Source organism: Bicyclus anynana, chromosome 22, assembly GCF_947172395.1.
Source record: "Bicyclus anynana chromosome 22, ilBicAnyn1.1, whole genome shotgun sequence".
NCBI classification, from domain to species: Eukaryota; Metazoa; Arthropoda; class Insecta; order Lepidoptera; family Nymphalidae; genus Bicyclus; species Bicyclus anynana.
Genome location: NC_069104.1, coordinates 10,789,308 through 10,805,144, shown reverse-complemented (window position 1 = coordinate 10,805,144; position 15,837 = coordinate 10,789,308). Strand labels below are relative to the sequence as shown.

The window sequence follows — 15,837 nt, the reverse complement described above, 5'->3', positions numbered from 1 at the left end:
TATATTTTTCAACGACCTTTTTATTTTACCTTTATCTTGGCATCATTATCAATTCATAATGCAATTTAAGTAAGTTGCGGCCTAACTTAGATCTGAGTGCCTAGTGGGAGCTTTCAATGTTTTCATACTGTGACGATCGCGTAAATGTAAACGCGAATTTCGACTTGTGGGTCTTCTCCGGCCCGTGTGAATGGGGCGGGGCTACGGGCCTCGTGACAATGCCTCCTTGAACGGGTGTGTCGGGGATCTTGCTCCCCCGGTACTCTCTTCCAACCCCTCCCAGAGTTGAGGCCTTTTTATCGGCCTAAGGGTTTAGGTAGTGTCGAATCCGGTGGCCCCGAGCGGACTGCGATTCCTCGCTATCCTGCGTCAGGGAGGTAAACGCGAATTTATATGGAATTGAAACAGTTGTGCGGTAGTGCCACTCGATGGCGCTTTTTCAATTCCTTAGAAATTCGCGTTTACGTTTACGCGATCGTTACAGTATCAAACTGGCACACTGAATGTATGAGCAGAATTATTAAATCCTCATATAAAATCCACATAGAAACCGTCAGTGATATTAAAAGCTTTTAGTGAATACAAACTTGCATCTGCCTGCCTTCCGTATTGATAGTAGAGTCTCTACAAATAGTCAAACTTAACGTTTCAAAAGTGCTTGTAAACTAACCCTGAATTTTCAATTTGAATCGATGAAAGTAATATCAGAAAATAAAGAAATTTATGACGCAATCCATTACTACTCGTTAAATTACGCTGATGACGTATGGAGCGGAAACGTGGACACTGACGATTGGCCTTATCCTCAAATTTAAAGTCGCTCAGCGAGCTATGTTAGGAGTATCTCTGAAGGATAAAATCCGGAACGAGAAAATCCGTAGAACGAAAATAATTGATCTAGCCCAAAGGATTAGCAAACTGAAGTGGCAGTGGGCGGGCCATAAACCACGTACCAGCAAACGCAGTGTGGGACGCCCTCCAGCTAGATGGTCCGACGACATCAAGAAGGTAGTGGGAAGTGGCTGGATGAGGAAGGCGGAGGATCGTGTGTGGTGGCGCGCTCTCGGAAAGGTCTATGTCCAGCAGTGGACGAATACAGGCTGTTGATTGATTGATTGATTGATTGAAATTACCCATTTGGTACCATTGCCATCATGTCTCATCATCTCATCATCATCTGATGATGGAATCCTGGAGAAATTGAGGGAAACATTCGAAAATTGTATGGGTGTCTAGTGTGTTCGTTAACTTTTCCATTTAGTACTTTTAAGCACTACAATTTCATGAAGGTTTTAAATCGATCTGATGACGGAGCCATAAAACAGACGAGGGAACTCCTCGGCGATTTACAGCAGTTACCTTGTGTTTGGGCTTGATTAATTTGTATTAATGAGAACTTTCCACATAGATAGGTTGTGACTGTCATTTAGGGGTTTGGTGATGAAGACCAAGGACAATTAAGGGAACTCCTTAACAGTTTACAGTAACTACTTTGTGTTTGGCCTTGATTAATTCGTATTCGGGGCTTGAATTAATACATCACCGGCTTAGCACCGCCTTCATACTGATCAGCAGGTAGAACATATTATGATGTTATTTTTCACTTTTTAGTTTAGTGGGTACGTTTTTAGGTTTTGAAGTCGGTTGTATTTTTTTTATTAAAATTTTTGATAACTACAAGTCGTGTAATTTTGGTTCGGTAACCTACTAAAGGGGCACTTTTATTAGATTCAAGGACTTTATTAACACTACAAAAACCTACCTTCTTCGGCTCTGTAACGTAGGAAGCTAACGACCCCTTGCATAAAAAACGAGTTGAGAAAGAGGAAAACCACTAAAGTCCGACCACATAAGTACTCAGTACTGTAACTTAATAGCCGGGCAAAGCCTCCAAGGTAGTGTTACAAACTTATATAAGAAACCAAACTGCGCGAAAGTACCTACTGAACTAGGGGACTGCGACTGTCAGACATACTTCATATATATGAAGGCTGAGACTATGCTCACTATTATTGGTAAGTACGGTACCTAATTATGGAGTTTTGACCGTGTAATATTTTGACCCTCCAAAAAAATTACCAATATTGGAAAGAATTATTATAGTTTATGAACTGAGCTTGGTTTTTCTTTTCAGTTTTTAGGGTTCCAAACGTACGTAGTACAAAAACGGAACCCTTATTATATTTTATGCGTTCGAAATTTGGATTTCTTTAATTAATTTATTTTTTTTACACTTTTTAGTAACGATAGATGGAATTTCGGATTTATTTGTTACGTTTGTTGTGTTCCCTTTTTAACATATTTATTTATGTATATTACATAGTTACATACAAGATACCCGCGAAAAACATAACCCTTTGTGCAGTCGGGTACAAAATACTTCATTATTGGCTAACGTACTTACCTACGATAAGAGCATATGCAGCCAAACTTCCAGCCTTCATTAAATGAGGTATATCTGGCTATTGCAGGCCCTTAGTCCTTTATATGAGAAACCAAACTGCGCAAAGGTACTACATGTTCGCATTACTGGCGAGGTTTGGGCGTTTTATTGCTATGATATTACTTCGAGGCGGCGGTAAGGAAAATGTGTCTCGAGTAGGCTTTAACCCTGCCTTTTTTATTTCAGCTTTGTTTATTTTTTTAAAGCATAATAAAACAATAGCATTGCGGGATTTAGGAAAATAAAGCATGCGTTTTTTATTCCAACATGGCCGCCACTTCGTCCGCCCTTAGACCTCTATAATCCAGCCCTTATCCGTTTCCCCGATTTCCCAACATTTTCCTTCACTGCTCTGCTTCTATTGATCGTAGCGTGATGAAAAGTATACTATAACCTGCCCAGGAGTGTGAAGAATAATTGTACCAAGTTTCGTTAAAATCTGTCGAGTAGTTTTCGTTTCTATAACAAACATACAGACAGACTGAGAGACAAAAATTTTACTGATTGCATTTTTGGCATCAGTGTCGATCACTAATCACCCTCTGATAGGTAGTTATTTAGATTTAACGCAATTTTAGCAGACTCAGAAGTGATTACAAAAATAAGAAAACTATTGTCGAATAAAGGTTATTATGATTCACACAATTGTCAGGACAACCAAAATAAGACCCCAGAACCAGAGAATGGCCTTGAGTGAAGTCACGCACTTGTGAACGTTGTGTGTAGGGTTAAAGACGCCTTTGACTGTTAACAAACACTCCCCTTTTTCACCCAAGTCACTCTCCCCGCCTATCCCAAGTAACCCATATAGAATTACACGTAAACAAGAGATGTGGACAGCTCGAACGCCACGAGCACACTGAAGGCCTCCGTACCGCAAGTCGTTGTAACGCGGCGATAACAGCAAGTAAAACAGCAAAACATAGCATAGTCCATTTATAAATACCAATCTCAAACCAAAACAAGGCGTCCCTGTCTGAAGATGATGTAGGGAGCATCAATTCTGCCTCTCAAGCGAATGCGAACATGTGCATTAAGATAACTGTCGGTCGATGCAATTACTTCCTTGCGTTGTTTATTATTAGACTACCCGCACATGCTATTTGTGATGTCTTCTCCGGCCTCACAGAATAAAGAATGATCCAGAATGAGTCTTTACAAGCAGCGTGGTGAATGAAACCCATAAAAAACCAAACGTCACGCATCTCCTTGACGTCCGCTTAAACAAACTAGGGCTTTTACTATACCACTACTACTTACTAATTCTTAGTTATTATACTTACTTAACTTACTTGTATCAATGATTATTATTAGTTTTATAATATAGATATGTTACTTGTCTACAAAATCACCGCAAAAAGTGACCCTGATTTAGCGACGCCACTGAGCGCACACATGCACAATTTTTTAAGAGTGAAACGAACTGTCACCCGCACCATCCTACATGAACAGAACTGTAATTGTCTGCCTCAGTTTTGATGCGCTACAGTTCGTTTCATGTAGGACAGTGCGGGTGACATTTCGTTTCACCCTTGAAAGTTTGCCGCGATTCACGATAATAAAATGTTTTTCTGATAGCATGGGTACGGTGACAGTTGCCTTATTACGTTCATAATACGTACAATATCGTGAATCGCGGCAAACTTTCAAGAGTGAAACGAACTTTAGTGCCCTATATCTAGTACTAGCTGACGTCGCGCGGTTTCACCCGCGTGGTTCCCGTTCCCGTAAGAATATGGGGATAATATACAGGAAGAAATTTTTTCAAGTACGGATATTTTTATATTTTGTACATAAACAAAATTTAATGAACACGTATTTTTTCTTTTTTTTTTTAACTCAACAATAACAAAGTTATCGTTAGCTAAAGTTTAAACATTTAAACAGAATTTGAGGGTCACCCTATCGCTGTACTAAGTAATAGCACAGTAATAGGCAACTACAAAATCAGCTGGTAGGTACTAGGTTAGCGAGCGCCCGCGCCGAGGGCCGTTGACCTTTCTACGTTTATTTTTGTACCTATTATTTTTTATAATAATTAAAGGTCGTCACTTTTGAGTTGAGTATCGATTTTCCCTTCATACTTTATTGGGCTTAGGACCATCAATAATGCGTAGTAATAATAAAAATTATAAACTTTCGATTGGAATAATAAAATACAAATGATGATTATTATTACGCAAACTTTTGCATTAAAGGATGATTCGACTTAAATGCGCAAGCGACGGCAGATTGTCTGTCACTGGTCGCCCATCGGCAATTCGGCAGGCGTCCTCAGGGATTTTTCGATCCCCTCACCCCTGCCACCCCCGTCAGCCGAAGCCGAATGACTACTGCCGGTATTTCTTTGTCGGCGTCTTACAAAGTGCCGCCAGCAGTTGCGCAGTTTGTTTGGGAATGTGTCCATTATTTTGTTATTTCTGAGACATAAATTGAAAAAAAAAATTACATAAAATGTATCGAACTGTTTGTAGATTTATGTTCTATTAATGATACAGAACCACGAAAAAAAATTTCCGCACTAAAGTCCGAATCACCCTGTATAGCCAATAGTCTTCCTCGATAAATGGGCTATCTAACACTGAAAGAATTTTTCAAATCGGACCAGTAGTTCCTGAGATTAGCGCGTTCAATCAAACAAACAAACAAACAAACAAACAAACAAACAAACAAACAAACAAACTCTTCAGCTTTTAATATTAGTATAGATAGAATATTGTTGTTTTCACAATCATAACAGAAAATATCGTAATTTTAATAAAAAAATATGTTAATGTTTTGCTGGAATTTCGGTCGTGATCTGATTCTGTTGGCTACCTTCCCTATCGGGTAGGGGGGAGGTAGGAGTGGGAGGGGAGCCAAGTGTCGCCACGCGGGTGGCTTGCGATACTTTTAGAGTACCGCAACATTTATAGAAAACTAACAAAAAGTGTGACTCATCATGATGACGTATTCATAGAGTTAAATTTTATCACACGCATACAACCAGACGATGTGTGTGACTGATGTGAATGCATAGTTTACAGATTTGAAGACAATATAACATGGAACATAGAACCTCGTGTTTTTTTGAGTTGGATAAGGATTATTGGTCTTTAATCGATACTTTATCGGCTTTACAGCTTTTTATTTATTACTAGCGGACGCCCGCGACTTCGTCCGCGTGAAACCCTACTACTACCCCGACCCTACCTCTTCCCTACCCTATCTTTACCCTACTACCCTACCCCTACCCTAACCCTACCCTACCACGCGACGGCGACGGAAGCTGTATGGAGTAATGGAGTAACTTCTCCCGTTTTCTCAACATTTCCCTTCACTGCTCTGCTCCTATTGACCGTAGCGTGATAAAAAGTATACTATAATCTGCCCAGGAGTATGTAGAATATTTGTATCAAGCTTTGTTAAAATCCGTCGAGTAGTTTTTGTTTCTATAACGAACATACCACGCCACGGAAGCTTAAAAAATTTAGTAACTTCTCCCGTTTTTCCAACGTTTTCCTTCACTGCTCTGCTCCTATTGATCATAGCATGATGAAATGTATACTATAACCTGCCCAGGAGTATGAAGAATAATTGTACCAAGTTTCGTTAAAATCCGTCGTCCGTATAAAGAACATACAGACAGACAGACAGACAGACAGACAAAAATTTTACTGATTGCATTTTTGGCATCAGTATCGACCACTAATCACCCCCTGATAGTTATTTTGAAAATATATAAATATATTTATAGTACAGAATTGACCTGTCTACAGATTTATTATAAGTATAGATTTTTCGGGGCAGGGAGGTGTAACACTACCAAATTGTAGAACTTAACTTAAAAATTCTTAGAGGAAACAAAATCCTCTCAGTATCTCCTTGCCTTAGCTCAAAATCAATCAAATTTTTCCCAGAAGACCGGTAGTAGGTATATTTAAATTAATTGTTTTAAATTAATCGTGAAAGTACTTGGAGTACTTACAGAGTAGCGTAATGAAAAAAAAAGCTTTTGATTTTTCTAAAAGCCAATCCGATCTTTGTTGAAAATTAAAAGTTGTAAAACTTCGCCAATCCGTCCCGACCTACTTCTACAACAATAACAGACTTTTCCCGGCTTCCGTATTTCATTGTACGTTCAAGAGGAGTTATAAAATCTCAGGATTACCTACTTACCTAATACGGGGAAAATAATTTACTGCTGCTAAGAAAATTGTGCATTTTTTACTCAGTTTATAATTTTATTTTATTTCAGTTTTGTTTGTTTCCGTTGATCTATGGATTATAAGTGTTCGTCCCCTGGGTTCAGAATTTGTTTTCTAGTTATCTATGTGGGTGCCAAATTCGATAGATTATAGAACTTAGGATTACATTAAAGCTCAATATTTGACTTTGCTAATTTTTGCATAAAATCTGGTATCTTTTTAAACAGTTTATATATCTTTATCAATTTCTTTACTTTCGCGTATGCTGTTTTAAGGATTTTATTTGCAGGCAAAATTCATATCTTCGAGGTTTAGTATATTCTAAGTTCTATAATCTATAGAATTTGGCACCCACTTACATATCATTTCTTTTGTAGGTAAAATCGATTAAAATTCACATTTTATATAATGAATTTGTCTTCGTTTTTCACATTTATGTTTTGATAGGATTTTTATACCAATATTTATACAAATTTTTTGACGACGTCTTTGGCGCAGTGGTATGCGCGATGGATTTACAAGACGGAGGTCCTGGGTTCGATTCCCGGCTGGTCCGGTTGAGATACCACCCTACCGACAAAGACGTACCGCCAAGCGATTTAGCGTTTCAGTATTATGTCGTGTAGAAGCCGAAATGGGTGTGGATTTCATCCTCCTCCTAATAAGTTAATCCGCTTCTACCTTGGGTTGCATCATCACTTACCATCAGGTGAAATTGTAAAGAATAAGAAAAAAAACAATCTATACTAATATTATAAAGCTGAAGAGTTTGTTTTTTTGTTTGTTTGTTTGTTTGATTGAACGCGCTAATCTCAGGAACTACTGGTCCGATTTCAAAAACTCTTTCAGTATTAGGTAGCCCATTTATCGAGGCTAGGAAGGCTATAGGCTATATATTATCCTCGTATTCCGACGGGAACGGGAACCACGCGGGTGAATCCGCGCGGCGTCAGCTAGTAATAAATATGCGGAACCACACAAAATAAACATCATATTCCAACAACTCCAGCGCCATAATGAAGGTAACCTGGATATCGCGGACAGATATTCCACTAATTGCTTACCGCGAAATACACACAACACAATTTGCAAACGCTCACGTAACACAATTCCGTAACAAACACAATTGTAACACAATTCTGAAACAAACACAAATTGTAACACAATTGTGGAGCGATGTCGCTCCGTTGTGTTGTGCTTTGTTGTTATGATTGATGAACTTTGAACTTTAATTACTGCTAGTAAAAGATTTAAACTTCGCTTGAAAAGAATCGAATGTAAGTCCGCATTTTATCATTTTCCCAAAAAAGGTCCGGCGAGATTTTTAGAAAATACAATGTCACGCGAACGAAGTCGCTGCCGTTCACTAGTTAATAATAATAATAAAACTGTTTTAAAGTTTCACTTAACCGTTGGTTCAAGAGTCGGATACAGAAGGCAGTGATTCTTTAGATGGTGCGTATTGTGAGGAGGTTCCTCACGCGCCGGTTGCTTGGGCACTCAAATGCACCGCAGTGGGAGGGTTGATGTTTTTTATAAGTTTTTAAAAGTGTTTTGTTATTATATAAAATCTTTTACTAGCAGTAATTAAAGTACAAAGTTCATTAGAAGACACCTCGCGTAGGTATACTAGGAGACACCAATGAGAAGGTACGCTATCAGCAAGTAATATAGGCTATATTTCATCCCCATATTCCCACGGCAGTGAAACGGCGGTGGGCTGTCTGCTTTAGTACAATAAATACATTTTCACTAAAAACCTGCGTACCTAACTAATCTTTACATGAGATTGGACATCAAGGCCGAAATTCGGGGGAAACATTAATAACTCAATTAATAAGCACTAAGTAAGCTGGTAATAAAGAGTTATGAGCTATAAAGTCAGCCCTTATAGCGCCCAGTCCTATAAGGTTTCCTATATGACATGTAATAACGATTATAAAAATTCTTTGGATACCATTATCAGCGAGTAACATAGACTATAATTATTTTGTCCTCTTATCCACATGGGAACGGGAACTACACGGGGCATCTTCTATCAGTATATTCGTAAATCTTATTAAACTAAACTAAACTCAACTCATCATCATCATCATCATATCAGCCGATTGACGTCCACTGCAGAACATAGTCCTTTTGCAGGGACTTCCAAACATCACGATACTGAGCCGCCTGCATCCGAATCCCTGCGACTCGCTTGATGTCGTCTACCTGGTATGGTAGGACCACATTTTCAAGTGCGGCGTCGCCAATCCAAAAACTTGGGACCCTAACGTTCATCGGCTCTTTGGACTATGTGCCCCGCCCACTTTAGCTTCGCGACTCGTTGAGCTATGTCGGTGACATTGGTTCTTCTGCGGATCTCCTCATTTCTGATTCGATCACGCATAGATCAAACCAATGTTCCAATCCGTTCGTAGTTATTGGCTGTCAAGGCCGAAATTCGGTAGAAACATTAATACCCATTAAGTAGGCTGGTAATAAAGCCTTTACCCGGTCCTATAGGGCTTCCATTAGATTGCGTGACATGTAATACGTATGGATTAGTTGTTTAAAGTCGACGTAATGCAGTTATGCAACTGCGAGCGGTAAAAAACTGTTGTTCTCTTTAAAACAGATATTCTTTGTGTCATTATCATCGCTTACTGCCGATTGACATCCACTGCTGGACAGGCCTCTTGCATAGACTTCCAAACACTACTGTCTTAAGCCACCAGCATCCAGCGGCTCCCTGCAAAGACCAACACTGCGCTTTCCGGTGAGGGGTAGCCATTTCAGCACCTTAAAACTCCAACGTCTATCGGCTCTAAGAACTATGAACAGATTCGCGACTCGCTGAGCTATGTCAGTGACTTTGGTTCTTATGCTCAGTTCGGATTGTTCATTGTGTCATCATCATCATATCAGCCGATGGACGTCCACTGCTGGGAATAGGCCTCTTGCATGCACTTCTAAACACTACTGTCTCGAGCCGCCAACATCCAGTGGCTCCCTGCAACTTACTCGATATACTGCGTCACTTAGTAGGGGTCAACCAACACCGCGCTATTCGGTGCGGGGTTGCCATTCCAGCACTTTGGGACCCTAACGTCTATCGGCTCTATGAACTATGTGGCCTGCCCATTGCCACTTCAGCTTCGCGACTCGCTGAGCTATGTCAGTGACTATAGGCACATTTCTGATTATTCCTTGTGTACCTATTAAACGGAAATTCATTGTTTGTCAAACAGTAATTCCTTATTCTTATGCCAACGCTTGAAGCGTCGTAATTAAGTGCTGTAGTAATGTTCCAGGAGACAGAGAGCGAATTCCTGGAAAGTAAAAGTTAAGTAAAATCGAAGATAAACCTTTTTCATGTCACTCTGCGGTTTTAATAGTGTTATCTTCTTTGTTATCTATATCTAAGAAGAGGTTGCTTTGAATCTAATTACATTTTTTAAATCTCGGGAGAAGTTGGGGGGGGAGGAGCAACTGACTTGACCCTTCCTACCCTTGGCGATGGCCTTGGCCTTGGCTATTTCGTCAACTATTCAATGCCTTTCTCTTCACCGGTAGGTGCGTTCATACATAGCTAATTAAAATTTCTCAGTAAAGTAAGAAAAAACCCACAAACCCGATCATCGAACTAATGTCCAGAACTTTCCGATTAAAACAAATACTTATGTATAATTATAATATGATGCATACATTTTGAAATTACCCGTTAGATAAGCCACTAAATGGCAGTCATATTAGCAAGCAATTAATAGGAGACGATCGTTAGAACAAACCACATGAGTCATAACTACTTGTATTGACGTATAGAAAGGATCGATGGGAAACATTAAATAGTAATTTAGTAAATTAAATTAAACAGTGAATTTTGCAAATTAAATGATGCAAATTACCAATATGAACTGTAATAGCCCAGTGGATATAACTTTTGCCTCCGATTCCAGAGGGCGTAGGTTTGAATACAGTAGGGGCATGTACCTCCAACTTTTCAGTTGTGTGCATTTTAAGAAATTAAATATCACGTGTCTCAAACGGTGAACGAAAGACATCGTGAGAAAACCTGAAAATTTTCTTAATTCTCTACGTGTGTCAAGTCTGCCAATCCTCATTGGCATTCTGAGAGGAGACTCGTGCTCAGCAGTGAGCCGAAAATAGGTTGATAATGATTATGATGATGATGGGATATAAGTAGGTAGGTATGCATTATACCCAAATTACTTAACCGCATAATGCAAAGTGTTTTATCACTCTAAACGATTATCTAATTTGCTTAAGTAGATGGATAATTATAATTACTCGGAAATCTAGCAGCAATGTGTGAATCAGTTTAACCTACATTGCACTTCTAACATTGCTTAAGGCTGCCTTTGGAATCTAAGAAGTTATTTTAAATATCTGGGCTTTCGTTGGAATCTAAGAAAGTATTTTAAATATCTGGGCTTTCTTTGGAATCTAAGAAAGTATTTTAAATATCTGGGCTTTCTTTGGAATCTGAGAAAGTATTTTAAACTAGCTGACGCCCCGCGGTTATGCCCGCGTGGTTCCCGTTCCCGTAGGAAAACGGGGATATTTCCGAAGCCTTCCTCGATAAATGGGCTATCTAACACTGAAAGAATTTTTCAAATCGGACCAGTAGTACCTGAGATTAGCCCGTTCAATCAAACAAACAAACAAACTCTTCAGCTTTAGATATTAGTATAGAGTATAAATGTCTGGACTTTCTTTGGAATCTGAGAAAGTATTTTAATAATTCTGTACTTTCTTTTTTAAATATCTGGACTTTCTTTAATTAATATCATACACTACATCATCATTAATAGCCGGTGGACGTCCACTGCTGGACATCCTCTTGCATGGATATCCAAACAAAACGGTCTCGAGTCGCCAGCATCCAGCGGCTCCCTGCAACCCGCTTGATATCCTCAGTCCACCTAGTGGGGGGTCGACCAACACTGCGCCTTGTGGCGCGGGGTCGACATTCCAGCGCATATTCGGCTCACTACTGAGCTCGAGTCTCCTCTTAAAATGAGAGGGGTTAGGCCTTAGTCCACCACGCTGGCCCACTGCGGATTGGCTGACTTCACACACGCATAACATTAAGAACATTCTCTGGTACGCAGCATTGATGCCAGCAAAAAGTGCATGCCCCTGAACGGATTCGAACCTACACTCCCAGAATCGGAGGTGAAGCACCAATATCCACTAACTTCTTATAATCTTTTTCCAAAGAACTTAAACCAAGACGAACGTAGTCACGTGTAGATGCTAGTGATCATCACATCATCACAAAAAGTTAGATTTATTTGTTTGTTATTTATTTCTTGCTTAACCAATGAATGTATGTTACTTTTCAAAATTGTAAATTTAAAAATTCGAAAATTAAAAATTCAAAAATTCAAAGTTCATTTATTTGAATTAGGCTTAGTATACATACACTTATGAAACGTCAAGTTATGTCACGATTTAATGGTGGTGATTAAAATCGAAGGCTTAAAATTAAAGTTACGCGTGTTCCAAACGCGCATCGCCTTTATATCTCAAAAATCAAAGAGTTTTGTGAGAGAGAGAGAGGATTGTGAACTGATCCTAACATTTTATTCCAGAAATAAAATAAAAAAGATTTTTTTACCCAATTCCAGAAAAACAAAGTCAAAAGCATCCACTATGATAGTTGTACCTACTCTCATAATTTAAAAAGTGCATCATGAGTGCTCTTTTTAATTAACCCGTACTATATGAAGTTGGAGATATATTTTATTTACACTCAAATAGTTCAGTTATAATTTATAGCGCAACCTGCACTGGAAATATTATTCATGAATGAATCACTTCAGTGCCTTTAGAAATTCAGATCAACTCGGTCTTCAGTTCAGTCGTTCACTCGTTCAGTCACCAACTTGCTCTCCTAGCGAACAGACGTATGTTACACTAAAAATAAAATAAAATACCATCGAACATGTGCTAACTCCGAATTTAAAATAACTTCAGTGTGTTGCTTAAATAGATTTTTTTTTTGAAAATGGAACGTCACGGCCACGGATGCTTTATTATTGGACGTTGAAAGGTGAGCACTATTATGGCATGGTTGTTTAGAAATTTCCAATTTTATTTCCGTAAATGTTGTGGTTTTTAATAACAAGCTTGTTGTCGGTTTCTTATCAGTGTTGCGTTTGGAACGAAAGCCTAGTTTAATGTTGATAAATATAAGAAGAAATTACTCATTTCTGTAGATTACCATCGCCCATGACTTTTTAATGACCAAAATATGAAATAACTTTATAGCTCAGAACTTGAAAATAGATCGATGTTCTATATACGGGGAATGAAAGGCGTCCATGCGTCTCGTAAAATGCATTGTTAAACGATTTTTTTTGGGCAAGTTTTTCACCAATTTACCTTTTTCTTTGATTTATTTGATGACGTTTCTTTACCGTTTTAAGTTAAATATAAAACTTGTTAAATAAAACGACAAAATATAGGAAAATCCATGTGTAGGTAGATACTGCAAAATTTTTTGTTACTTAGCTAAGTACATAGTTTTAAGTCTAATAAAGGAATAGTGATAACTGTGTGTACCTAATCGTAATTATAGGATTTAGAATTCTCTTTTTATTTTTTTTGAAACTGCTGCGTCTAAAGACTAAGACCTAGCCTTTTTATTTTAATGGGCGTAATGAGTTTTGCGTGACCTTGTGCAAAGCGTTGCTATGATAAAAACAACGTTTTTCTACTTAAAAGAATTTATGCTTGTTCAAATAACTAGTTTAACAAAGAAACTTCTTAATTTTATTAATGTACTAGCAGACGCCCGCGACTTCGTCCGCGTGGATTAATATAAACTTTCAACCCCCATTCAAGGGTGTGACCCTACAATTTTTATTTTGCGGTCAAAAAGTACCTTATGTTTTACTCCTAGGTTCCGTTTATAATTATACCAAAATTCATCTTGATCGGTTTAACCGTTTAGTCGTGAAAAGATAACGACCGGACAGACAGACAGAGAAATTTCTAGATAATTGATACATATAATAACTTAAGCTTCACATAGGAAGATCTTACGTTGGGAAATTTCTATTTAACTGGAACATATCTCTTCTCTTCAAGTTTATTATTTCAACGATCGCTCGTTTGATGTATGCGCCAAATGACGGCTCACACTTTGTGTCGTACACCGAGAACTTGGGGTCGATCTCGGACTTATAGACACCGCTTGCTCATCATCATCATCATCATCATCATCATCTTCGGCACAATCAACGCCACCTATTTTAATTGCGGACAACAGGGAATATAGGAGGCTAAACTTTGTTTTATACGAGTTTTAATGTATAACGAAGATTTGTGATCGATTTAACGTATAACACACTACCAACAGTTTAACTCCAGGTTGAGAGTTTTTACTAAAATATCTTAAAAGAAAGAAAAACTCAGTATATATTTCCATGATCCGACCTAGGATTCGAACACATAAACTCGTGAAGTCAAAGCCACATAGCATTACGACTGTACTAACGGGGCAATTAATTTAAATATTATACCCTGAATATTATATATCACTTACCCAAAGTTTTTCTACTATTAGATATGTTACGTGCCTACAAACTCACCGCAAAAAGTTATCCGAATTTAGCTTCTCCACTGAGCGCGCCCATGCACAATTTTGTGTTTACTTACATTATATATTTGTGTATATCAGTGGCGAAGGTTGGAATTTAGATCAAGGTAAGCTGTCCCAAAGAAAAAGAAATTCATACAACGTGATGCAAACTCCATATATATTTATATTCGTTACAACAATGAATATGTATGGATTTTTAAAAGGTAACCCGGCGGGAATCGGTTTGCTTGGACTCTTCGCCGTTTTGTATATATAGTTTTTACACTTCCTGATCACACAACTCGACATTGTAGACAATATTAAGTATTGTTTGTTCAAATTTATTTCGTTGTTTACAATGTGATTAAATGAAATTAATACAATTAGCCACTATTGTCCGCTTCAGTTTGGACGCGCTAGCGACATATCTGTAGTATAAAATCTTTGCACTTACCTATCAAACCGTATTATTGTAGAGACAACAAAAAAGTTACCGTTTAAAAAAAAAGTGTTCTTAATTCGTATATTAGTAACACAGTTAGTCGTAGCATAAGTTTGCGTGTCTTAATAATAAAAAAAAACAATCTTAGTTTCTCGGTTCGCATGAGCTGTTGTCCCCATTTTAGTCGTCGCGTGATTCATATAGCCGCAGCACCCATGTGCCTAATAGGGGACGCTTTATTTAGATGATCGGTTCGTTCCGAGTTCACAGTTTGTGATACTTTCACTTTGTTATGGATTTGTTATAATAATCTCTAACGGAGGACTCAAATTCGAAGATGACATTTGCCTTTACGATTGAGAGAGATATTGTTACAAGATCCTTGATTACAGGTGGTAACATTCATCATTTATGTTATTGTAGAGGGCAGGTATCAGTGTTGGTAATAAATAAGAGGGTATTAGATTACTCAGTTGTTTGTTAGGCAGCGTAGACGCCGTCACGCTGCCAGTCGTGCTAGTGATTTTGTGCAATAATGTTTTGTATTGTAATTATTGATAATGCTTTGTGTTGTAATTGAGACATGAACATGTCGGGCAAGGTGCATTCTAAAGGGATCCCTTAACAAAGTCACAAGTCCTGGTATCTGCTCGAGGTGTTTCCTCTACCACAAAATAATGGTACAATCACTGTCGCTGCTGTACGTCACGTCACAATATATTTACGAATAATTACACCACTTTTTTCTGATTGTATAAGTGCCATAGACTTCATAGTGGGACCGCAATTAGGGATGCAACATCGCTCATAATAAACATCGATATTTTCAAAATTGAAACACCGATGTTAAAAACATCGATGTTAAAACATATCGTTTGATCCCTAACCGCAGTGACGTTACTTGTTTGATGCTTCTACTACTTGGGTTTTGGTCTCGACATACCCAAGTGGTTGAGACAACAGACACAATAATTAGTGTTAAGATTGTAAACGTTCTTTTGATGTCATTCGTCGTAAAAATAAATCGTATATTTATTTTATGTCACCATAAAAACTAAATAAAAACAAAAACAACAACATAAAGAATGGTGTCTCATATTTTTACCTATGTGCGTCAGAAGTAGGGTAATGTTTTTCGCGCGTATGTATGTTCATTTCTTACAGCCCAAACGTT

General features: G+C 38.2%; 1 protein-coding gene across 1 annotated transcript in view; it reads left to right on the top strand.

Moving 5' to 3' along the window:
- LOC112054205 (uncharacterized) overlaps window positions 1-15,837 on the top strand; it is a 53,652-nt gene that overhangs the window by 15,949 nt on the left and 21,866 nt on the right. The window lies entirely within an intron of this gene.